The sequence below is a fragment of the Callorhinus ursinus genome, unplaced genomic scaffold (assembly GCF_003265705.2).
Source record: "Callorhinus ursinus isolate GAN/ISIS: 27379988/994484 unplaced genomic scaffold, GSC_fseal_2.0 scaffold2, whole genome shotgun sequence".
Classification (NCBI taxonomy): Eukaryota; Metazoa; Chordata; class Mammalia; order Carnivora; family Otariidae; genus Callorhinus; species Callorhinus ursinus.
Genome location: NW_027397064.1, coordinates 78,443,121 through 78,467,341, shown reverse-complemented (window position 1 = coordinate 78,467,341; position 24,221 = coordinate 78,443,121). Strand labels below are relative to the sequence as shown.

General features: G+C 41.6%; 1 protein-coding gene across 17 annotated transcripts in view; it reads left to right on the top strand.

Moving 5' to 3' along the window:
- The window catches only part of LYPD6B (LY6/PLAUR domain containing 6B), a 223,433-nt gene that overhangs the window by 80,139 nt on the left and 119,073 nt on the right, over positions 1-24,221 (top strand). For 13 of the 17 annotated variants that reach the window (XM_073905198.1, XM_073905178.1, XM_073905120.1 and 10 more), the window contains one exon: positions 17,917-17,987. The exons of 3 other annotated variants lie outside the window; for them this stretch is intronic. The gene's annotated coding sequence lies outside the window, so the exon portion shown is untranslated. Of the gene's footprint in view, positions 1-17,916; positions 17,988-22,828; positions 22,955-24,221 lie in introns of those variants that run through there. One more of the 17 variants, XM_073905158.1, reaches the window with a different exon arrangement.

Below are 24,221 nucleotides of genomic sequence, written 5' to 3'. Positions count from 1 at the left end.
GCTGGCTGTTCGTGCTGATCTTCTGGGGGAGGGGCCTGTTGCCGTGGTTCCCAAATGTCTTTCCCGGAGGCTGAATTGCCCCGCCCTTGCCGGTCCGGGCTAAGTCATCTGCTCGGGTTTGCTCTCGGGAGCTTTTGTTCCCTGCAAGCTTTCCGCCCAGCTTTGGAGGATGAGAGTGAAAATGGCGGCCTCCAATTTTCATCCTGGAGGAGGTGAGAACTCGGGGCCCCACTCCTCAGTGCGCCCCCAGAGAAAAGCAGTCAGTCACTCCCGTCTCCCTGGTCTCCGGCCGCACTCCATGCTCACCTGGCCTGTGACCGAGCGTTTCTATCTCTGGCACCCGACCCCGTGTGGAGTCTCCAAACCCAGCAGTTCCCTGCGGTGCGCTCCCACGCCGCTCCTCCCCGGGGAGGAAGGGGAGTCTCCCCGGCTCTGCCGCTTGTTGGGTCCCTGCTGGAGGAGCAGTGGCCCGACTGGGCCGTGGATCACGGTTTATGGCAACCCCGAGGTGAGAGCCCGCGCCTCGGCTCCGTCTCTGCAGCCGGCTTCCCCGCTCCGATACCCGGGAGCTCTGCCGCACTCAGGCACCCCCGGTCTTTCTGTGACCCTGAGGGTCCTGAGACCACACTGTCCCGGGAGGATTCCACCCCCCCGCTTAGCCACTTGAGCGACGTCCCTCAGCGGAGCCAACTTCTAAAAGTTCCGATTTTGTGCTCCGGGGCTCTATCACTTGCCAGAAGCGGCCGTCGGAGTCCCCCTCCCCCGCCGTCTATCCTTCCGAATATTGCCGCGGATTCATTTCTCCGCACGTCCTACCTTCCAGTAAGTGGTCGCTTTTCTGTTCACAGAGTTGTTGCTGTTCTTTTCTTCCATCTCATGTTGAGTTCGTAGGTGTTCAGAATGGTTTGATCCCTATTCAGCTGAATTCCTGAGACCAGAAGAAATCCGGGTCTCCTACTCCTCTGCCATCTTGCTCCACCCCCCAAATACCAATTTTTAAATTAAGGATTACAGTATGGAATTTAAGGATTGAAAGAAAAAATAGAAGCTTATAGCCAATTACTCTTTCAACTATTTTTTTCCGAATGCACAATCTTTGGAAAAGTCTTATTATAAGTAATGCTTTTATCTCAATGCCAAGTGATATTTCATTTTGATCTAGGAATCCAGAGCTTGGATATGTATTTCTTTTTGCGAAATGTTAACATTTTGTCCTGCTAAATTAAGTAGTGATAAAGGAAAACTCCAATATAGCTCTTTCCTGCTCTCCTGAAATCCTATCAAGACCTCACATATCTGAGAAAAGGAAATTGTACCTTAAGGTTTAACACACAAGTCATAAAAGCTGGTCTCTGTTAAAGCTGGGCTGTCAGCAGCCTGCAAATTAGAACTCTAGGGAATGTCGAAACTTAAAGTTCATCTTTAACATAAAGGGGGTTCACACAATGCTATTCTGAGGGCTAATCTTTAGTGACAGATGTAGAGAAAGGAGTCTCAAGTGTTGTTAGGAAAACCCAAGTCTTCCATCCTAAGCACTTTTGACTTTTATTTTAGACATCAGCCAGTCATTGCCAAGAATATGTCTGAAGGGACTGATCCCAGCTATTTGAAAGGGCTTTCCTTTTGTATAAGGTACTTAGAGAATCATGTAGTATTCTGTTCTGTGGCATATTTTATATATACCATGACCACAAATAATGGTGATCCTAATGATTTTTTTCCAAACTGATGGCAGCAAGGACTTGTGAAAAGAAAGCTCACGGAGCTGGGAGGCAATCCTTACTACAACGATTTAAATTAGATTTTACTACTAATTAGACAAGTTGTTTAAACTTTTGTTAGCTCAATTTTCACGTCTGTAAACAGATCTTAATAACTTCACTGTCTACCTTATTGGAATAGTTTCATGGTCAAATGGATGATTAGATGTCAGATCCTTTGAAAAGTAGAATCCTGACTGTGGTAGACTTACAATGTTCACCTGCATCTAGTTCATCTTCATGGGAAAATTTCTCTTCCTAGCCTCTCTTGCAATTGGGCGGGTCATGTGACTGTTCCTGGCCAGTGGGTTGTGGCTGGACGTGAGTCACTTCTGGGCCAGACTAATTAGTTGGTGTAAGACCCTTTAGGGTTCTCTTTCCCTGTTTTGGTAATTTTGGAAATATGTTTCCACATTTAGAGCTGTCTGGAATGCTAAGACAACACATGGAAGATAGTTATCTCAGAGAGGTGCTTGGACCTACAGTGGGCTTCGATTCAGCAAGAGATAGACCTAGTGTGTCAGAGCAGAGATTGAGAGATTGTTTGTTATGGCAGCATAACCCAGCTGATCCAGACAGCTCTATGTATAAAGAAGTTATAAAATTATCACTGTGATGATTAGTCAGAAGTCTCCCAGATTCCTCCTAATATTTACGAATAATTTGCTGGTGTTTCATATTCTGATACCTAATGGACTTGAATCTGACTGTTGCAACTGTCTTCCCATCCTCCCACCTTCAAGAATCTGCACTGTCCTTTTGGATGTAACCTGAAAGAATGAACTGTATTGGCAGTTACAACATACAAGGGGAGGTGGTAATTCCAAGAAGTAATGTATCTGGCAATTAATGGATATTCAACAAAGCTTTATTGGCAATAGGAAGAGAAATTGGGTGATATGGTCATTACCAGTGATTCCATGTAGCAAAATTGAGTAGCCAACACTCAGTTCTCCTCGCTGTTGCCTCAGAAGCAGGATTTGGCACATTTCGTCCCTCTCTCTTTCTTGAACTCTTTTTGATCCTTGGGTTCCTAGACTCCAGCATCTTCTAGTTTTCTTCCTGTCCCAGCAGCCACTCCTTGGTCTCCTTTGCTGGATCCTCTTATTCCTGATAATTAAATACTGGAGTGCCCTAGAGCGCAGTCTCTGAAGCCCTTCTCTTTTATTTGAATCTCTCAATCATAACTGCTTTTTGTTTTATTATTGAATGATTTATTTTTTATTGATTTATACATTCTTTTATATAGAGTATTAACCCTCTATCATACATTGCTGAGAATTTTCCTCATTTTTTGTTAGATTTTTACTTTATAGTTTTTCCATGTACATTTTACATTTCTATATAATAAAATATATCATTTTTAAAAAGGTTTTTGGAATTAGTATAGGATTTGAGGAATTTGTTAATGTGTGAGGTGGTGATATTTAAACTATGAAAGTGGTCTCTATATTAAAGACCAAATCATTGGTCTGGAGATGTTCTCTGGGTTGGTACTTACATGGTGAAGGGTCATGTCATTCCAATCCATATTCTTGCTCAATTACACTTGTTACTGTAATAATAATTTATTTCTGTGTAACAACTTCAAATTTTAGTTGCTTAAAACACCAGTAATCATTTATTATCTCTCATGGGTTTCTGTGGGTCTAGAAATCAGAATTGGTTTGGCTGGGCATTTCTGGATCAGTGTTTCTCATGAGGTAGTCACATGTTGGCCTGAGCTGCAGTCATTTGAAGGCTTGACTGGGGCTGAAGGATTTCTGTCTAAGGTGACTCACGTAACTGGGAAGTTGGTCCCTCTTCATATGGGCAACTGCTTGAGTGTCCTTATGACCTTGTTATTGGTTTTTCCCCAGAGCAATTGATCTAGGAGACCAAGGCAGAAATTCCAGTGTCTTCTAAGACCCAGCCTCAGAAGTCACACATCATCACTTCTACCTCATTTAATCGGTGGCATAATAGACCAGTCTGACTTCAGAGTATGGTTTGGGGGTAGGAGAGAACACTACTAAAGGCATGACCCCCAGGAAGTAAGATCCTTGGGGACCATTGTGGAGCCTGGCTCCCATAGCATCCAAAGGGTACTCCGTATTTGAGATGATTTCTTGGGTTTGATACATGCTTTTAAACTGAAAATACAGGAATGCCAAATGATGAGTATTGGGGTTTATCCAAGGCATTGTTAACTTTATACTCTATTAAAGTAGAAGAGATGGATGAATATTTGCAGACTGCTTGAGTAGGCCCCTCAGGACTGAAGGTGTCTGAGATAATACCAATGTAAGACCCCTAGTACACTTTCTGGAACTAATGTTACTCTTGATTTTCTACTTCCTCCATACCTCTCTGAATCCAAATATTTTGCAGAAAATAAGTCAGGTAGGGGCAAGACAATGTCTAAGACAGAGGAAAATAGCTGCTAATAATAGCAATAACTTTTACTTATTAAACACCTGCTATGTGCCAGCCAGATCTAGAACAGACTCTTTTTAATAAGTTACATCTTTTTTATTCCTTACAATAGCCATTGATGGAAATGGATAGTATCCTTTTTTTTTTTTTTTTAAGATTTTATTTATTTCTTTGGGGTGGGTAGGAGTAGAGGGAGAGGGACAAGCACACTCCACACTGAGCGTGGAGCCTGATGTGGGGCTTGATCTCACAACCCTGAGATCATGACCTGAGCTGAAATCAAAATGGCAAAACTGATAATCATAGTAACTCACCCAAGGTCATGGAGTATTGGTTGAGCCGAGATTTGAACCAAGGTTTGTTGGTCTCCAAAGGCTGTGGTTATTCTACTACCTCTTACTGTATCCTCTTGATATAAACATAGGGACATAAATGGGCATCAGAAATTTGAAAAACTGTAGAGTTGTGTGTTATCTGGAAAAATCTGTCAAAGGTAAAAGATCCAGGAAAACATAGTCCCAGATATGAAGGCACTCTGAAAATGAAAAGTGCTTTATAAATGTAAGGTGACAGTGTTGTTAATATTATTCAGCTCAGAGAAGTGAGAAAATGAATCATGTATAATTCCTCTATTTCTTCTTCAGAGTGTAGCAGAACACCTGCCCATTAATCCTTACCCCGTTAAAACAATAACTGCCTAGCCAGGTAGTACACTGGAATTAATGTGTAATTAAAGAAAATTAGCATCCGCTCAGCTATGAAATAGGAATGGCAATATTTCAAGTTCATATATACTCTAGACAAATAAATGTTTTAGATTAGGAAACTCTGCTAAAATGTATAATTTAGGAAGATATAAAATCATCAGTTTAAAATTAAAGCATAAAGAGCTTTATGTCTGTAAAAGCTTTTTGTTGTAATGTTGGTACGGTGTCGTATTTGTCTTCAGTAGGAAGACATCGTCTTTCTGACAACCACTGTTTAAAGGCTACACGCCTTGGGGAGTGGGAAAGCGTGTTTCTCTTGGATTGCCCCTCTTTTGATGTGTTTGTTGGTGGCATTAACACATTACCAATGAACTGAGATGGCGGGCTTGAGGGTGGGGGATGGTATGTAGCCCTCATTATCGTGCCTTGGCACCCGGCCTGTAGACACCAGCAGCAGCAAGAGCCTTGATTTCATTTCAAAAGGAGTTAGAAGAACGTGAAGAAGGTCATAGCCATCAATCTGTTATCACTCTGCTAGATAGGATCTCTTCAAGGAGGAGCATGAAACATATTTTAAAACCTCCAACGAAGGCCCCCAAATGACAGTGTTCATCTTACCACTTACTAATGAAAGCGCTCCATCTCTGAAACAGAGCTCACAAGCACTGCACCACAAAATTTGTCGAAGAAAAGGATTTCGTTTTAAATTGCCCCAGCTCGAGGCAGCATATACAGTTAGTATAGACAGGGAAGGAGGCATACGAAAGCAAAAAAATATATATATTTTTGCAGTTTTATTGGGTTTCATTAACTTCACATTCTTGTAAGGGGGTTGGTACTCCTTCCACTGCAGAGGAAAGAAACAGAGGCGGACGTTAAATGTCCAGCTGAAGGCTGCTTATTGATCGGAGGGTGGGAAATAGTCTGGAGGAGCTTTAATCTCTCAGAATGCACTTCTCCTATCACTGGCTGTAGCTGTGAGGCCTCTCACCCCTGTGAGGGATAGTATGCCCTTTGTTTTATTTCTAAGGAAATTTTAGAAAGGAAATACACAGTACCTAGAATCTGAGTCTTACAGCATGGGATTTAGTTTTGTGAAATTTTATTTAATGTTGAGGTGCATGTATATTATTTTTATACAATTTAAATATCGATGTTCAAATGTATGTACAAAGTCTGTTCAAATATCCATTTTTTTAAAAAAGATTTTATTTATTTGACAGAGAGAGACACAGCGAGAGACGGGACAAAAGCAGGGGGAGTGGGAGAGGGAGAAGCAGGCTTCCTGCAGAACTTCCCAGGACTCTGGGACCAGGACCCCAGCCGAAGGCAGACGCTTAACGACTAAGCCACCCAGGCGCCCCTGTTGCTATAGATTCTTAATACTCTTTCATAGTAGCATACTAGTCCTTCAAGTTGATAATGTTATAATTTATTTTCTTACTGTAGGACATTCAGGTTGTTTCCAAAGTTTCCCCTGCCATAGGTGATGATGTAATCAACTTTCCCATGAAGATAGCTTTTTTGTTTCCAAAAGGTATTCTTCTTCTTCTTCTTCTTCTTCTTCTTCTTATTATTATTCTTTTAGCTAAATTTTTCAGGACCGGACTTAGAGGGTCAAGGCCACTTTTGCTTATGTGATTATCTTCATGGGTTTGCTTCCCTGATAGATGGTGATTTTTTTTTTTTTGTTTATATTGTTATTTTTTGGGCATCTAATCTGTACCTAGGGGTTTGCATAGTTCTGATCTGCCTGACCAGATTTGAGGATTGTGTCCGAAATGGCCCCAGCAGGACGCAGAATTCACACCATTGGTTCAAATGAGGAGAATTCCGTGGATTCTACCCACAAAGTGTGTGCAGGGTGATAAGATGGGGGAGTCCAGCTGTAGAAAACCATGGGAGCCGTGAGCTGAGGGGACAAGAGAGAGAAGGCATGTTCCAGAAGGGCTCATGGCCAGCTCTGGACAGAAGAGAGAAGGGAAGGAAACAGGGTCTCAAGAACACTTAGAGCTGCAGCCGTGGACGGTGCGGTCCCGCCTGGCGCTGGGGCTGCAGAGGGACACTACTTCTATGGGTGATGCTGGGCTTGAAGCATGTGGGGCTGGGAGGACCCCTGCCCCCAACCTCCCTTTCCTCCCTTGCTCTGGTCTCCTGCCACTTCCTCCATTAGCCAAACCCAGCACAAGTCAGTTGCCCAGGAACCTGGGGGATACGATCTGCAGGGGCCACCCTCCTGGGTGACAGTGAGAGCAGGGCAGACAATGGATCTCAAGCTGGTGGAGGCGCAAATGACAAAAATAAACTAGCACGGTGATGATGGAAGTTGGGATGATAGTTAACATCTCTCTGGACTATAATCTCTGAGAAAGGCCTTAAATATTGCATTTCCTTTATTATGAAAACCAGGTCACGGTCAGAGAGCCAGGGGCTCAGAAAGAGCACTCAGCACTGGTGAGAAGGAGTCCCACGTCTGTAGGCTGGGTTTGCTTTTTGGCAGTCTTCGTGGTTACCTTCTGTCAGATCTGATATTCCTTACACCTGCTATTCCAGCTCTCCCCCAGCTCCTTCCCCCAGCCCTCGAAGCTTTGATCCAAGTATGTCTGTAGTTTCAAGGACACAGTAAAGTCAGATTCTCTGTAGGAACCTGGTCACAGACAGCGTTCCACAGGGCAGTTTCTCACACTGGGAGCTGAAGACCTCTGAGCCTTGGTAACCTCGGGGGTTTGTGAGTCTTAGGTAAGGTTTTTAAGATGTTGCTTTCATTTTCATGGTGATAAAAATTGTACCTAGGCCCATCCTGGATCATTGGGTATCTGTCTTATAACTAAGCACCGGGACATGATTTCCAGTGTGCATTTAGGTTTCTGTTCAAATTGTGTCAAGTAGAACCTGTTTAAAATGGAGCGTTCCTAAGAAAAACCAGGGTAGAACTAACTTGACAGCAAAGCACTGTTTGCATTTAAAGACCAAATGCTCACAGAGCAAGCTGATGAAGAAAGGTTTCACAGCACTTCTAGAAGGGGAAGTGGTGGGAGTATCCAGTCTTCCCATAGGAAACGGAAGTAAATGCTTGCCGAGCTCAAAAGGACCCACGCCATGGCAGTCAGTGGCCAGTACCATATATATCCTCATTGGGGCAGCAGTGTGGTTTCAGCAGAACATGATCTAACATGTTAAACTACAGTTAATTTGAATGCTGTTTGTTCGGTAGTTTGGATTGTATCTGCTTATACATGCGCTTTGGTTTGTGTAGACAAAGGGTGATAACATCTAAAGATTTTGTACCTGGTTTTATATTGTTGCTTTTTAAGGAACACACTAAAAACAACAAAGTTAACATTGGGGGAATTTGAGGGGACATTTTTCTTTTTTGTTTCTTTTTTTTTTAAGATTTATTCACTTATTTTGAGAGTGAGTGAGAGAGAGAGAGATGGAGATGGAGAGAGAGAAGCAGGCAGATGGATAGAATTTTCAAGTAGACTCCCTGCTGAGCTTGGAGCCCCACGTGGGGCTCAGTCCCATGACCCATCAGATCATGACCTGAGCCAAAACCAGGGGTCAGACTGACTGAGCCACGCAGGTGCCCCAAACATTTTTCTTCAAAAAAAAGTCTGCATATAATTCAAGTTGGACAATTACGGTGGAGTTAACCGTGGACTGGTAACCTTTGCCTCTGTGAATTGATTAAAGGAAGAAGGAAGGACTTTTTTTTTTTTAAACCTCTCTTTTAGCACTAAAAAGACTTTATGAATCTTCATATCAAGAATTCATGAGGTTTTGGATGATTTAGCACATATTTAAGAAATATGATGTTAGTCAACAGGATCCCTGTGGCTCATTTGCTCCATGATTTTCTTGTTCGGGACTCTTTCCTGTGGAATCCGAGGCGGATTCTTCCTATTTCTGCCATAACCAAGTAGCACAGTGAAATCTCATAGATGTTTAGGGACTGATTTTCTGAAGTATTAATTCCATTGTTTGAAAATATCAAAGAATATCTCTAGGGGCACCCGGGTGGCTCAGTCGGTTAAGCATTCTGCTCTTGATTTTGGCTCAGGTCATGATCTCAGGGTTGTGAGATTGAACTCTATGTCCCCTTTGCACTCAGCAGGGAATCTGCTAGAGATTTCTCTCCCTCTGCCCCTCCCCCTGCTCGTGCTTGAGTTCTCTCTCTCTCTAATCTTAAAAAAAAAAAAAAATAAAGAATGTCTCTTAATTTCTCACTGCATTGCCCCCCACCCCCGTGTTGTATGGATTTTGAATGCAATACTTCTTGGGGGGATATCAATATGTAGTCATCTTTGGGGCTGGGAAAAACTGCCTTGTAATTATCAGTGACAGTTTTTCTACTGGGCATTGTCTTTGTGCATATAGGCAGAAAATTTATATTAACACTCAAGGCAGTTACATGCATGAAGGGAAAAATAGGGAACGGGTGTTTGGTATTAAATACACCGGTCTGTTTTTTTTTTTTTTTTAAAGATTTTATTTATTTATTTGACAGAGAGAGAGACAGCGAGAGCAGGAACACAAGCAGGGGGAGTGGGAGAGGGAGAAGCAGGCTTCCTGCGGAGCAAGGAGCCCGATGTGGGACTCGATCCCAGGACCCTGAGATCATGACCTGAGCCGAAAGCAGACGCTTAACGACTGAGCCACCCAGGCGCCCCACCGGTCTGTTTTTTAGGCAGGGATTATAAGACACATTATGTAACTGAGGCATCATATGATAATATGAACAGGTATTCATGCTGGAATAGCTGGGTATTCTTGACCCGGCAAGCTTTTGTCCTTAGCAGCTCTCAGGACTAGAATCGTTTCTTTTTCTTTTCAAGATTTTATTTATTTGACAGAGAGAGACACAGCGAGAGAGGGAACACAAGCAGGGGGAGTGGGAGAGGGAGAGGCAGGCTTCCCGCGGAGCAGGGAGCCCAATGCGGGTTTCGATCCCAGGACCCTGAGACCATGACCAGAGCCGAAGGCAGACGCTCAACAACTGAGCCACCCAGGCACCCCTAGAATCACTTCTAATGCTTCTGGAGTTGTAATAACTGGGTGGTTATTCACGGTTTCCACTGCTCACTGATTCTTCTAATGGAGAGCTTCAGAGGTAGAGAGAACCTAAGTAACAGGTAAGTCTTCAGTAACTTGTTACTGGCATTGAAGTATGTTACTCACTTTCTCCCTTGCCAGTTAACCTTATGCTGTTTGCTTTAGGGCTATGTAAAAAGGAGCCTGTATTCTACAAATTAGGATTCCAATTGTAGTGCAGCTCCTCACCGGCTTCTCCCCTTACCAACACCACCATCCAAATTATGAAAAGTAATGAACTGGCCGCAGGAAGCTTCTCTGGGTAATTTTCCTGGAGGCCATCCCTAACACTCAAGACCCAAACTGGGTAACCAAGTCACAAGGAAGCCTTTGAAGATGGAAGGCTTTGGTTGTGATTTTTATTTTCTCAAGAAGGAAGTTAATGTGGGTCGATGAGTTCAGATTGTACCTAGCAGAAAAATTCCAGGAGGAAATTGGACTTTCCCAGTCAAACATAGACCTTTCACGTCATCTCTTCCCTGCCACCCCAAAACTCTCCATTGGTGAGATCCAGGAGCTCAAACACATCCTCCCCTACCAGGCAGTGAAGTGACTTCACAAAATCCCTAATCCCCAGGCCTGTTTGCGAAGTTAAACAATGCAGGGCCCCAACAAAGCCCTTCACAAACAAAGCCACACCTAGTCTGGTCTGAAAGTGAAGTAGGTGGATTACTTTCTAGACACAGCTGAAAGTTTGGCTGCAAAAACACTGCCTTTTGTCTGCCTCCAGGCCTTTTCTTGGCTCAGAGCTGTTCCTCCTCTCTCAGGGACCGATCCAGAATCCCCTTCTTTCAGGAAGCACTGTCAGATCTCCTGGTTCTCCCCCACCTCCCAACTCTTCCCCACAAACTGGGGGGTGGGGCAGGTCTAAGGGGAGAAGGAAAGTGGGGAGTCCTGGTATGGTCCAGGCCAATTAGGGCCCTGGTGCCATTTTCCCCTGTTGTGAATGCAGTTCATTAGGATCATAACCCCTTTCTAAGGAACACAGCCTCTGGGAGTACTTTAATCATTCTCATGAATTATATTGTTTAATATTTTAGTTCTGACTTTTTACCACCGTGAGATACACTTTAGTTATAGCATTGTTTTACAGAGACTGGTAAAAATACCTGTATAAAATTACCTATGCATTTACCGTCTTTTCTGCTTGTCATTTCTTGCATATCAGATATTCCTCTGGGTTCATTTTCTTGCTTCTTAAAGTACATCCTTCCCGTGTCCGGGTGGCTCAGTCGGTTAAGCATTGACTCTTTCTTGGTTTTAGCTCAGGTCATGATCTCAGGGTTGTGGGATCAGGCCCCGCATTGGGATCCTCACTTAGCGGGGAATCTGCTGGAGATTCTCTCTCCCTGTCCTTTCCTGCCCCTTGTACGTGCTTGCTTGCTTGCTCTTGCTCTCTCTCTCTCTCTCTCTCTCTCAAATAAATGAATCTTTAAAGTACAATGTTTAGGGCATTTCTTTAGGGAAATTTGTTGGTAGTAAACTTTCCGTTTTTGTTTAAAAGAATGTATTCCATTCTCCTTAAAAAAAAAAGCTTCATTGGGTGTTCTAGTTGTTAAGAAAAATTCAACCAAGTAAATTTGAAGATCTAATTGGTTTTATTAATGGATTCATGATTCAGGCAGCATCCCTTCTGGCAAGTGGAGGGGTACCCTGAGGAGTGGTACAAAATGGAAGGTTTTTATAGGAAGGAGGATGGGGCAAGAAAGTTATTAGCAAAAGAAAAGACAGGATTGTTCCAGGCGAGATCACCGTACCTTAGGGGAACTCAGGGGTCTGACTAGATAATTTACCTCATCTTCTGGGCCCATGTGACAGATTACCTCATTGGTGCTTATCAGAAAATTCCTGACCGACCTTTTAAGACTTAACATTTCTGGAGAAGGCTGAAACTGCAATTAGGTTAGGTGTTAAGCCCCAGTTTGGTGACTTGGCCTAAGTGATGCCATTTTGGGACTGTGGCTTCTTTTTAATACAGTTAATAGTTCTATTCTCCTAGCACTTTGAAGATTGGTACACTTCTGTCTTCTGACTTCAGTTGTTGCTGTTGAGAAATCTGTCAATCTAATTGTTGATCTATTTTGTGGATGATATTATAATGTCATTGTCTTTGGTATTCTGCGGTATCACTTTAGTGTGCCTAGATGTGGGATTCTTTTTATTCTGCTTGGTATATAGAGTGTTTTCTGTGTCTTTGTATTGGTGTCTTTCATCAACCTTGGCCATTATGTCTCAAAACTGTCCTCCAATCTCAATTCTCTCCTGGGACTTCCATTTTCAACTTTCTTAGTCTATGCTCCATGCCTCTCAATATCCTTTTAATATTTTCTGTCTCCTTTTATTGCATTCCGGTCACTTTTTTCTAGAACTCTTACCTGTTCAAGTGATTCTGTCTTCAGTTGTGGTAAATATGAGGTTTAACTTGTCCGTTGAGTTTTTAATTTAAATGATTTTATGTTGTCTCTGAAAATTCTCTTGGGCTAATTTGTGAATATTTCTGGTCATTTGGTAATATTTTTTAAAGTCTCATTCATTTTCTATTCCATATTCTATTACATTAAGTATTTTTGTTTAGTACTCTCTCAGAGTGCTAAATATTTGGAAACTAAGGGTGGGTGTCCTTCTGTTCCTGGCAACTCTCATTTATGTTGCTTTATTTTCTTGTGTTTTGAGGAAATTTTTTTTGAGAGCTTATATTTGATTCAATTTAATTTATAGCAACATTAAGGACTTAAATTGAGAGCTTTTCTCCAAGAGGATTTGCATTTCTTGTGTCCTGGAGCTTGGGGGCAAGACTGACCTAGGACTATGTTAGCCGCCTTCAAGGGTCTTGACTTTATGAGTGTCAGGTTCATCTACCCAACCCTGTCAGGGACGGCAGCATTCAGTCCCTGATGCTGGAGCATCTGCTCCCAGGGCAACCCTGACTTGTGTGTATGCTTGCCACTGACGCTTTTGAATTTATCTTACATTTCTTCCTTCCCTTCCTCTCTCTCTCTCTCACTCTCTATTTGTGCATACGTGTCTTTGGAATATATTCTGTACTTTTTTGGTGGTCAGAAATGCAATATAAAGTTTGTTCTACTTACCCAGGATCTTGTAGCAAAAGGGCCTCTTAGAGTATGGGCTAGAAGCAGAAAATTTGATCTCTTTAGAGGATGCCCCACTTCCTTGTTTCCTCTCAGTTACAGCTAACTTGTGCCTGATCATAGGCTGAGTCCTGGAACTACTTCTGGCTTATGGGGTATAATGGTGCTCTCATCACTCAGCATTTTACATACTACCTTATGGTCTTCTTTGCCGATAACCCTGAGGTCAATGGTCAGAGGTGTATCTTCAAAATATAGTACTGTATAAGCCAGTGACTATTTCTTTTAAGGAAAAAAAAATGGACCCCATATTTAGGTATTTAATTTCTTTAAAAGATATATTTTCAACTAACTTAGTCATGCAACTGATTTCTTTATTTAGAAGAAAAAACATAACCCATTATCCAAGTGGCTCTTTCCACTTAGATATGGTATTGGCATCATTTGCTTCTTGAAAATTAGGTTTGTGTCTCATTTTTCTTTTTATACCTGGCTATACCTACCATTTGATAAATTTTTCTGGAATTGAATTACATTTTCCCAGCTGGCTCTTCAGAGATTTGGATACGGCATGTAGGGTTTTTTTTTTTTTCCTCCCCTGTAAGATTTTATTGAATGCAAACACAAAAATTATAATTTCAGATAGCATTTGAAATCTCCTGGGAGGCCAGTCTAAATAGAGCAAGTTGTTTGGTTTAAGTTATAGATCCCAATCATAGACTTTAGGGATATTTTCTGGAAACTGATTCCTTGTTCTGGTTCTAATCAAGGGTACTGCATCATCTCCCTTCATATTATTGATGAGCAGCTGCTATGATTACATGAGTCTCACAAGGATGGAAAGTGGAGATAGAACTGTGTTTTATTTGGTGTTAAGGTAATACTCAGAGGTTTTGCCTCATCTGGATAGAGACCTTTGAAGGAATGTGTAAGGTACTCCATGTTCTCAGTGAACAGTAGTAATAGGGTCTTTGAATGTGAAACATGTCCTAAATTTTTTCTCTTTAAAAATAACATTTCAGAACAAGTCAGAATTTCTCAAGGCAATTACAGAGCCATTTGTATTGACAAAATAGCAACAAGATGGGGTATAAAAGGTTATGAATCTGTTCATTGCTCAGATGCTTAAGGACATGCCAAGGAAGAACATAACACCTGCCTTTTATTTTCTCTTGAGAGATGGCTCTATTTTTAATCTTGCCTAGTGTTCTGATCCTTTTGATTATACTCCAGAAGAAAATCTGATGAGAATTACATAGGCCACCTACCTTAACCTAACAAATGAGAGGAAGGGAGAACTCACCAGGGGGATCTCATCTCTTTTCTGATGAAAAATGATAATTCCTGATTGATTGAAATGTCATGCTAAGTGGGTGAATAACAGTCTTGGGGTTTATTGCATGCTTCCTAAAACTCTGCATATGGGGTTGTTCTTCAAACACAAGGAGGTCCTCTGCTGGCTCTCTACTGGGGATGTGTACGGCAAGAATGTTTAGAAAGGTTCTAAAATAGCCATCTCCTCTAGACTTCTAAGACCTTTATAAGGAAACAAATATAAGAATTATTACAGGTGGAATTACTTAGAGCATTAATGATTTCCCAAGCTTGAGAATATATAAAATATAGCAAGTGGGATAGTTCTTAAGAGCGTGGCCTGAAGGAATTAGGACTGGCGCCAGGCCTGGGCTGCTCTCTGCATACCCTCAAATTCTCCATCTGAAAATCTTCCCTTTGGTATGGGTGCCATTAACTCCTTCATACAGAAGTATAAATCACTAAGAAGTCTCATGAGTGTCTTCCTCCTGGTTTTCAACTGGAGATAATCTTTGAGTCAAGGGAAAGCAAATCCAGTTGTGTAATAGCGAGGATATCTACTGGGGAGGGGAAGATACCCTTGGAAGGAGGAAGGGGGTATGCTGAGGGCTTGACAGAGCCACAGGTCTTTCCTGTGATGTTGGCAGCATGCACAGCTGGTGGTGCTCATGTTGAAATAGAGGAGACTCCAGTGGGCTTTATCCAGCTTTTTTGTTGGACTTTGTATCTTAAGAGCAGAGAACCCATAGAATTCTTCTGTGTCCTTCATTGTTTTTGTTTTTTCTTTTTCCTTTTAAATTTTTATTTAAATTCTAGTTAGTTAACATGTCGTGTAATACTGGTTTCAGGAGTAGAATTCAGTGATTCATCACTTACATCTAACACCCAGAGCTCATCATCACAAGGGCCCTCCTTAATACCCATCACCCATTTAGCCCATCGCCCACCCACCTCCGCTCCGGCAACCCTCAGTTGGTTCTTTTATGGTTTGTTTCCCTCTTGCTCTTCCCCCCCTTCTTCCCTTCCTATATGTTCATCTGTTTTGTTTCCTGAATTCCACATGAGTGAAATCATAGGGTATTTGTCTTTCTTTCACTGATTTCCCTTAGCATAATATACTCTAGCTCCATTCGTGTCGTGGCAAAAGGCAAGATTTCATTCTTTTTGATGGCTGAGTAATATTTCTCCGTGTGTATATACCGTATCATTATGTATTCATCAGTTGATGGACACTCTGGACACTTGGGCTCTTTCCATAGTGTGACTATTATTGATAATGCTGCTGTAAACCTTGGGGTGCATGTACCCTTTTGAATCTGTATTTTTGTATCCCTTGGGCAAATAGCTAATAGGCAATTGCTGGGTCATAGTGTAGTTCCATTTTTAACTTTTTGAGGAAGCTCTGTACTGTTTTCCAGAGTGGCTGCACCAGTTTGCGTTCCCACCAACCGTGTAAGAGGGCTCCCCTTTCTCCACATCCTCACCAACATCTGTTGTTTCCCGTGTTGTTCATTTTAGCCATTCTGACAGGTGTGAGGTGGCATCTCATCATGGTTTTGATTTGTATTTCCCTGATGATGAGTAATGTTGAGCCTCTTTTCATGTGCCTGTTAGCCATCTGGATGTCTTCTTTGGAGAAATGTCTCTTTGTGTCTTCTGCCCATTTCTTGACTGGATTTGTTTTTTGGGTGGTGAGTTTGCTAAGTTCTTTATGGATTTTGGGTACTAACTCTTTATCAGATATGTCATTTGCAAATATCTTCGCACATTCTGTAGGCTGCTTTTTAGTTTTGTTGTTTCCTTTGTGGTGCAGGAGCTTTTTATCTTGATGAAGTCCCAGTAGTTCATGTTTGCTTTTGTTTCCCTTGCCTCCTGCACCATGTCTAGTAAGAAGTTGCTGTGGCTGAGGTCAAAGACGTTGCTGCCTATGTTCTCCTCTAGGATTTTGATTGTTTCCTGTCCCACATTTAGGTCTTTCATCCGTTTTGAGTTTATTTTTGTGTTTGGTGTAAGAAAGTGGTCCAGTTTCATTCTTTTGCATGTTGCTGTCCAATTTTCCCAACCACCATTTGTTAAAGAGACTGTCTTTTTTTTCCATTGGATACTCTTTCCTGCTTTGTTGAAGATTAGTTGACCATAGAGTTGTGGGTCTATTTCTGGGTTTTCTATTCTGTTCCATTGATCTGTGTGTCTTTGTGCCAGGACCATACTTTGTGCCAGGGGACTGTCTTGATGACTATAGCTATGTAATAGAGCTTCAAGTCTGGAATTGTGATGAATCCAGCCCTGCTTTTCTTTTTCAGGATTGCGTTGGCTATCCAGGGTCTTATGTGGTTCCATGTGTCCTTCATTTCTAACTCTATGCCTGGTGCTAGTAGGAGCTCTGTGTGTACTGACTCTTGAGTGGATGTCAGCTCAGGACTTGGCAGCAGGGAAGGAGGGAGAAGGAGGCATAGAGACAGGTACCTGACATGGAGGGCTAGCATGCTGAACAGAAACATTGTCTCATCTTTCTTTTGTCATGGTCCCAGTCCTTCTTGGTACTGTTCTTCCTTTTGTGGAAAAAAAAAAAAAGTGGCTCTTTGTTTTTGTTTCTTCTTACTCCCCCAGATTTACACTTCTGCTCCATCCCAGGTCCTCACCTTTGGTCCAGGAGCCTGGGTGGTGTTGGCTTTGTGCTCAAATATAGTAAATGCATACTCTTCTTTCCTGGATGCCCTTGAGAGGTCTGTTGGAACAGAACTTCAAGCAGCAACTCTTCTCCCTTCATACCTTAAGCCTTGCCTTCCTCTGCTTTGGATTTACCCCAGACACAGCCAGGAGCTTAGGCTCTTGCTCAGGATGTAGTTTGTGTTGCTCTGTTGATCTGTCCTCCAGCCCCTGCTGCCAAAATGGCAAGTTTCCAGATGTATTATGATCCCATTGTTCTAGGAAAAAAAAGTTAAATGCTTTTTGAAGGGGAGGGGAAGGGGGAAAAGTCAGGTATTTTAATTTGGACATCAGAGTGGTTTGGCTTGTGTCCTATAGTCATTCCATAGGAGTTTATTTAGGCAGATGTTGTCTAAGTGATTGATCAAGGAGGGACAGGAATTAGTTATCCATCTTAGGCACTTGGCAAATTCTGTTTTACACCTGGAGACACAGTTCAGGGTGCTTGCCGGGGAACCAAAGGTTTGTGCCTCTGAAAGAGGAAGGGGGCCTGGTCCCACTGAGTTATAGCAGGTCCAGATGAAGCGATTCTCCATGACTGGGGAGAGGAGCATGCACTGTGTTCTTCCTCTCTATTCCTTCCACTACTTAAAATTTGCATTCACTTCATCTGCATCCCACCAGATCTTTCTACCTGGGGTCAAGAGGATGTTGTGTGAAGTCCGAGTCCTTCTTGCACCTGGTGTGTGGCTAGGAAAGGTTATTGAGCCTAAGGACCTCCTTAAGTCTCCTCCCCTGCCTAAAGTTTCCTACTTACTTTAAAAAAAACTTATATCCCAAAATGTCTGCAACTTCAGTTATAATGATACCTTTCCATGTTCATTTGTTTAGATATGCCACGCTGCTGCCTGCCGTTGGCAACCCTCCTGGACTAGGCTGCTTTGGTTAATCACATGGATGTTGTGAGTATTACGTTCACAAGTGGATGTAGAGAAGATAATTTGATTGAACTACAAATCCTCACCACACAAGCCACTCCTGCTTAGCAAAAATATATGAAACAGTTGTGATCTGGAGTTTTATTAATCTCTGGGATTATGCTGCTTGCACATTGGTTAAATACTGTGGTTTCTATATCTTACTCTAAGCATCGACTTTTTATCAAAGAACTTTTGACACAAGGCAGTGTCTTAGAATGTTTCAACATGAAGGTAGTTGTTGATCTCCATTTGCAATCCTGAATTCATTTCATCTCCTATGCTTTTATGTTACAGCTTTCTTAATGTTGTCAACATGAATGTGCTTCAAATAGCTTTCAGTCCTAATCTCATGGTTCTGTTCGTTGAAGATAAGCAGCAATTTCTTATTTTCCTATGGGTTACCAGTGGGACTAAATAACCCCTTTAGTTGTGCTGGCAGGACCAAGTGAGAAAAGATGAGAAAGGAGGAAAAAAAGAAAAAGATTGAGAAAATATAAGGAAACTTATGAGAAGGGAGAGAAGAGAGAAGCATTCTGGGAAGGTCACTAATTACTTAAAGGCTGCAAGTCTTCTGTATATGAGTTTATGAGCCAAGGGTTAGAAAGGGCCTATCTGCAGGCTCCCCAAAGAAAGTATGTGTGTGTCTTAGTCTCTTATGTGACTTGAAGAGTCACACAGAATATTCTCCAGCATAAGGCAAAGGACATCTGACTAGTAAAGTCTCTGGGGATGAATAAGGGCTAGCCAGAAAGGCCAGAAAGAATGGATGATGAAAATACTACTTTCAAAGAGAGAGACATCCCAGAAAATCCCAGAAAACCAGAGGATCTGAAGGTAGACAGCAGTCTCAGATATAATTTTGGTCTTATTTTTTTTGCCTTAGAGCTGGGAAAACGGAGACCAAGAAAGAGGAAGTGATGTGCCCAGAGCTGCAGCGAGTGGCTGAGCAAAGCCGTGTGTCATGGGTGCTTTCCATACAGCCGTGTGTCATGGTGCCTTTTTTAGAAAAGTAATCCTAGGCAAGTCAGAGCCATGTTGCATAGAAATCATATAAAGCTGGGCAGACAAGAGTCAGATTCCTTACATAAAAAGAATAGCCCTGCTTAAAATGGAGTTCATCTTTTTGAGGTCTTGAAAACTCCTCTTTTTCAGGGTTGGGCTGGACTCTCCGCGTGCACAGCAGATAGAAGCAGATTTCTCAGGGCCGCCCAGGTGGCCTGGCTTACACCCAAAAGCTTGACGTGGAAATGCACTCCCCTTCCATGTGATTCCATGATTTGATTTCCGTTTGGGCAAGGAGAAAGGGACTTAGAAAAAGTATATAGGTTACTAACATGGAGAACGAGATTTCCATGCGTTCTTCAGGGACGGGATCAGATGCAGCTCAAAATTTTCAATTCACAGCAGCTCCAGTGGGTCTGGGGTACAGCCCCTCATTTTGGCAGCCTCTTTTCTGCAGAAGGAAGTACACTCATCAGCAGCTACACACCGAGAAGGAGAAAAGCTTCAAAACTCCTTGAGAGCTACTTAGTGAGGAGAGTTACTGCTAAAGATGAGGACAACGTATTTCCATCTTACAGATGTGCAGTTTGTTAAGTGCACTTGGCCCTGCCCCATTAAATTAGCCTTCCAATCTCAGTAGCTTGCTGAAAGAATTACTAGGGCTCTGCTTCATTGCTCCTTGGCAGGCAGTTTAGTAGAACACTTTGGTAGCAAATGTCAAGACAGAATACTGAGACTTAGAATTATGGTCTGCCCAGAGCCCCTTAGCTTCTGTGGACTGAAGCTTTTACTTATTTACTCATTCTTAAAATTTTTTCTCTGGTATGTGCCCTTGTAGCAACAGAACCAAGAGCAATTATGGATCAGACACTTTATTGCTTATTTAGTTCTATTTCACGGTTCTGTTTTTAGTAGGTTCTAGATCTCCTGTGATTTAAGTGATTCACAGCCTCTCATTTCTTGGCGTATCTGGGTTTCTTCCTCTTAGCTACGCTTAAGACTTACAGGGTCTTATAGACTCGTATTCAGGAAGGTAATGTTGTTGGCTGGAGAGATTCTGAAGTGCAAAGTAGCCTTTGTAAACTGGAGCTGTGTGGTCCATTTAATGAAGTTCATGCATGCACAGTGTCCTTGGTAATCACTGGTCTTAGTACCTCTCCCCGCCCCTTTAATTTAGATGCTGGACAGAGAGTCAATATAGTTAGTTACATTGGTCTCATTTTAAGGTGATAACTTGATAGAGTGTGTGATTTCTCCTCTTCTGGAGAAACTTTTGGAGAACATGTTTGGGAACCACGCAAAGTGGGCACCTTTCAAGAGTGTCAGAGCTACTAAATCAAAATACATTCAATTGTTGCTCTGTAAGGTACAGTTCTAGATGTATTGCTGCAGGATTAACAGATTCTTGGGCCATTTGTTTGGATCAGCTTTGACTTTTTCGTAGAGTACTGTTCTTTGCTAGAATAAGGGAGAAGAGGATATTGGGAAAAATTCTGCCTTCTTTGTGCCTTGGTTTCACTATTGAGATGATTGGATGGAATATGAGTGAGTGGAAAGAGTTAAAAAAAATCATTCATTCATCAAGTATTTATCGAATGCCTACTTGGTGCCAGGTGTGCTGGAGATACAGTATCGAACAAAACCCAGCCTCTGCTCTCTGGGCATATGTTAGACTCAGGGAAGAGGGAAAATGAACCTGTTTGTGGTGGTAGTAAGTGCTATGCACAAACAAATACATGGAAAAGAAGAAAAAAAAAAAAAAGAAAAGCAACAAGCAAGTAGGGAAGGGGGCTGGGGAATGCAAGCATTGCTTTTAAAGAAATATGGTCAAGAAAGACCTTTCTGATAAGGGGACAGTTGAGCAGAGAGCTGAAGGAAGGGAGGGAGGAAACCCTGTGGATACCAGCTGGAGAATGTTCTGGGCAGAGGAAACCCAAGGAAGTAGTCAGTTGGCATCTCCCCGCAGCTCTTCCCTGAAGGCACAACTTATTTTTCTTGCTGCTTCTGATAGATAAGCTGAATATTACCACTTTTACCGTAGGTTTATGCAGTAGTTACTCTTAAGTGAGAATTATGCATATAATATACTTTATTAGAGCAGTTGTTGTTAAGCACCGAATTCATCATCTTTCTATTACATGGAATTCTGATTTAAAAAAAATAGACAAAAAGGAGACTCCTCCAACCCACGAAACTCTTTATTGCTTCTTAGGTATTTGCAGGCCTAGAAAACTATTCCTCTGGGGCTGGGAATGCTACATAAATGTACAATTGTTTTACTGCCCCTGCAATTCAGATCACTAGAGAGTGTTCCTCTGAAATAAAAGCAGCTTTGCTTGGGGATAGATTTGAATCAATGATATTACTTGAAATCGCGCCAGCAACCCCATTCTCTTAGAGTGTATGCTACGGAAAAGGAATATGTTGCTATTGGGGGAGGCAAAGGAATGTGTTGGCTTAACATTAGCCAAATCTGGAAGTAAGCCAGGGTCCATCTAGAAACCATATAGTTAATCCTTGTTGTCAATCACTGTCAACCGGCCCAGAGCTATCAAATCAAGATCTTTGAGGTTGGCATACTGGAGTCAACAATAGTGAAGCAGACAAAGTTAGGAATATGATAAATTAATAAGATACCTTCATATTTTTAAACCAAAGTTATTTTGGAATCCTGGAAAATATTCAGAGGATATTCAAGAATCAACTCTTCAAAGCAGATTACTCCTAGTTACATCTGATTTTTCCCAGGGTCCCTTGTAATACCCCACGAGAAGCTGTATTTTGTAAATATTGAGGGTTCCTCTAGGTTAAAAGGATATTGTTCAGTGTGTATATTTAAACATGCTTATGAATGAATATGTATTTTTCAATCTATTGCTATGAAAGTTTAAAACATTTTTAAAAGAATCCAGAAACATCAGAAATCAAATGAGAGCTAATTTACCAAGAGCAGAGCTAACATGTCATTTTTAAGGGGTACCTTTCTTGATTTCTTTTTCCTTGCCATCTTCCAACCTCCCGCCCCTATTCCTGCCAACAGGCGGCATGGCATGCGGTTCCTCTGAGCTCTGACTATACTCTGTGTATCTCAGTCACAGTTATGGCTACTTGTTAATTCAGTATCTGTCCGAGGCTTTCTGGAAAATGGACTATGTTCTTGAGCTCAGAATTGCCAGCACTTTGTGTGATACTTGATGTGTGATGGGGTTCTCTACATGTTTATTGAATAGATGAATGAGTGAATGAGTTAAGATCTGTATCTGGTTCTGAACTTCCTGGTAACCAAAGCAAAAAGAAAAATAAATGGATTACACAGTTCTCATAGACCTAGAAGATTAAACCGAGCATTACTTCAGAATTCTGAAGTAATTCTGAATTGTATTCAGAAGATACAATTCTTGTCTTGGTGCTGAGTTCCTGAAAGTACTTATCTGATGAAACATGGTATAAAGGTAGCGAGTTAAAAGAAATGTTATTTTCAATACTCCATAAGCTACTCTGGTCCTGGACTTAATGAAAGAATTCATGTGGCTTTTGGTAGAGCCTTGCAGCTGGAGCCTAACTCTGGCACCTGCAGACTCTAGGTCTTGATTAGCTTCTTAGCAGATTCCCTGCTAGAATATCCATTTCCCAGGTGGCAGTGGGCCCACAAGAGAGCTTCCTTTATGCCACTGGATTTTATTTTTACTATTGCAACTATCTAATAGATACTCTACTAAAAGATTTTTTTTAGGCTTGCAAGCTGGGGCACTAAGCTGAGTGTGCGAACTAAGGGAAAACCTCGGGTAGAAGCAAGTTGTGAAGTCACTGTAGTCAATTTAGGACTTGCAGCCTGCCCTGGCAGGTGGACTCTTCCAGTTGCCTCCGTCAAATAGCACTTGCTGACCTCTTGGGCTTTGTGAGGAAAGGACTGTTTTATGCGGACAAACGTGGACAACAGAATACAGGTGAGAATCAGCTAATGGATAGCTGCTCAATTAAAAAAAAAACTTTTTTAAACCAGTCGCTTTTGTGAAGAGAGAATTATGCTGAGAAGAATGAAGAGGTAGTTGCAAAGGGAAAGAAAATCGATTGCTTTTTGTGTGGGTGGGAAAGAGAGGAGAGATACTTAAAAAATTCTTTGATCCAGCAACAATATTTACTGAAATGTTTTTTCTTATAAGTTGGATCATCACCTAGGAGAGAAGACATTGAGTGGTGAAGTGTTCTGAATCCCAAGGCATTCTGAGGAGAAAGGGCGGGAAAGATCTTTATTGAGCATCTTCTATTTTCCAGGCATCCTGTGAAGAGTGTGAGGCATTTTTCTTTTCCTCTGAACTCTTATGATAATTCTGTGAGTCGAAGAAGGGGAAACTGCATTAATGAGGCTAAGTAAATTATTCAGATCATTCAGTTAGTGTCTACTTTCTCAAAGCCAGTATCAAATCTACTTAGTGTGTTCCAAAACTCAGGCTGGTGTTATTTTTTAATTTTAAAAGTACTCCCGTGCTTCCCATTTGTTCTGAACCCACGGGGGCTTCAGAGCTATTGCAAGGGGGGCTACATTTAAGGGCACATCTAACACTCTCTGTACACAAAAATACATGTCTTACAGATACGTGAATGTATGTATTTCAAAAATATGTAGCCATTTGGGAGTTTTCCCTTAAAAGTGTTTATTTGAAAGCATTATGTCTAGAACATAAACTCAACAAGACCTGGGATTTTTTTTTTGGACTTTGTGTAATGTAACTCACGTACCCACAGCCAAGCTCAGCATCACAGTTGCCCAATAAATGCTTGTGCATGCAGGAGTGAAAGAATCATTATAGTTCTTTATGCCAGGCTTTAGTTAGTCAACTTCGTGTTAATAGACTTTTAGATTGTTTCCATTTTTTTCTTCCATAAACTATACTGATATATGCTACAATTGAGTTCTTTATCTGTACATCTTTGTGCTTTATAAACAAATACCTTTCATTATAATAGATTCCTAGGAGTGGAATTGCTGGGTCAAAGGAGTACATATTTTAGATCCTGATACTACCTTTTTGGGTGTGTTTTGGTACAATATATCAGTGACACTGCCTCTTTCTTAACAGCGTGTAAGATGATCTGCTCCACCTCAACCTGGCTGACATTAGGAGCTATCAGGCTTTTCGTTCTTATTTATGTATGTATGTATTTTTTTAAGTTAATAAATTTTTATTTAAGGAATTTCACATGTGATTGCTT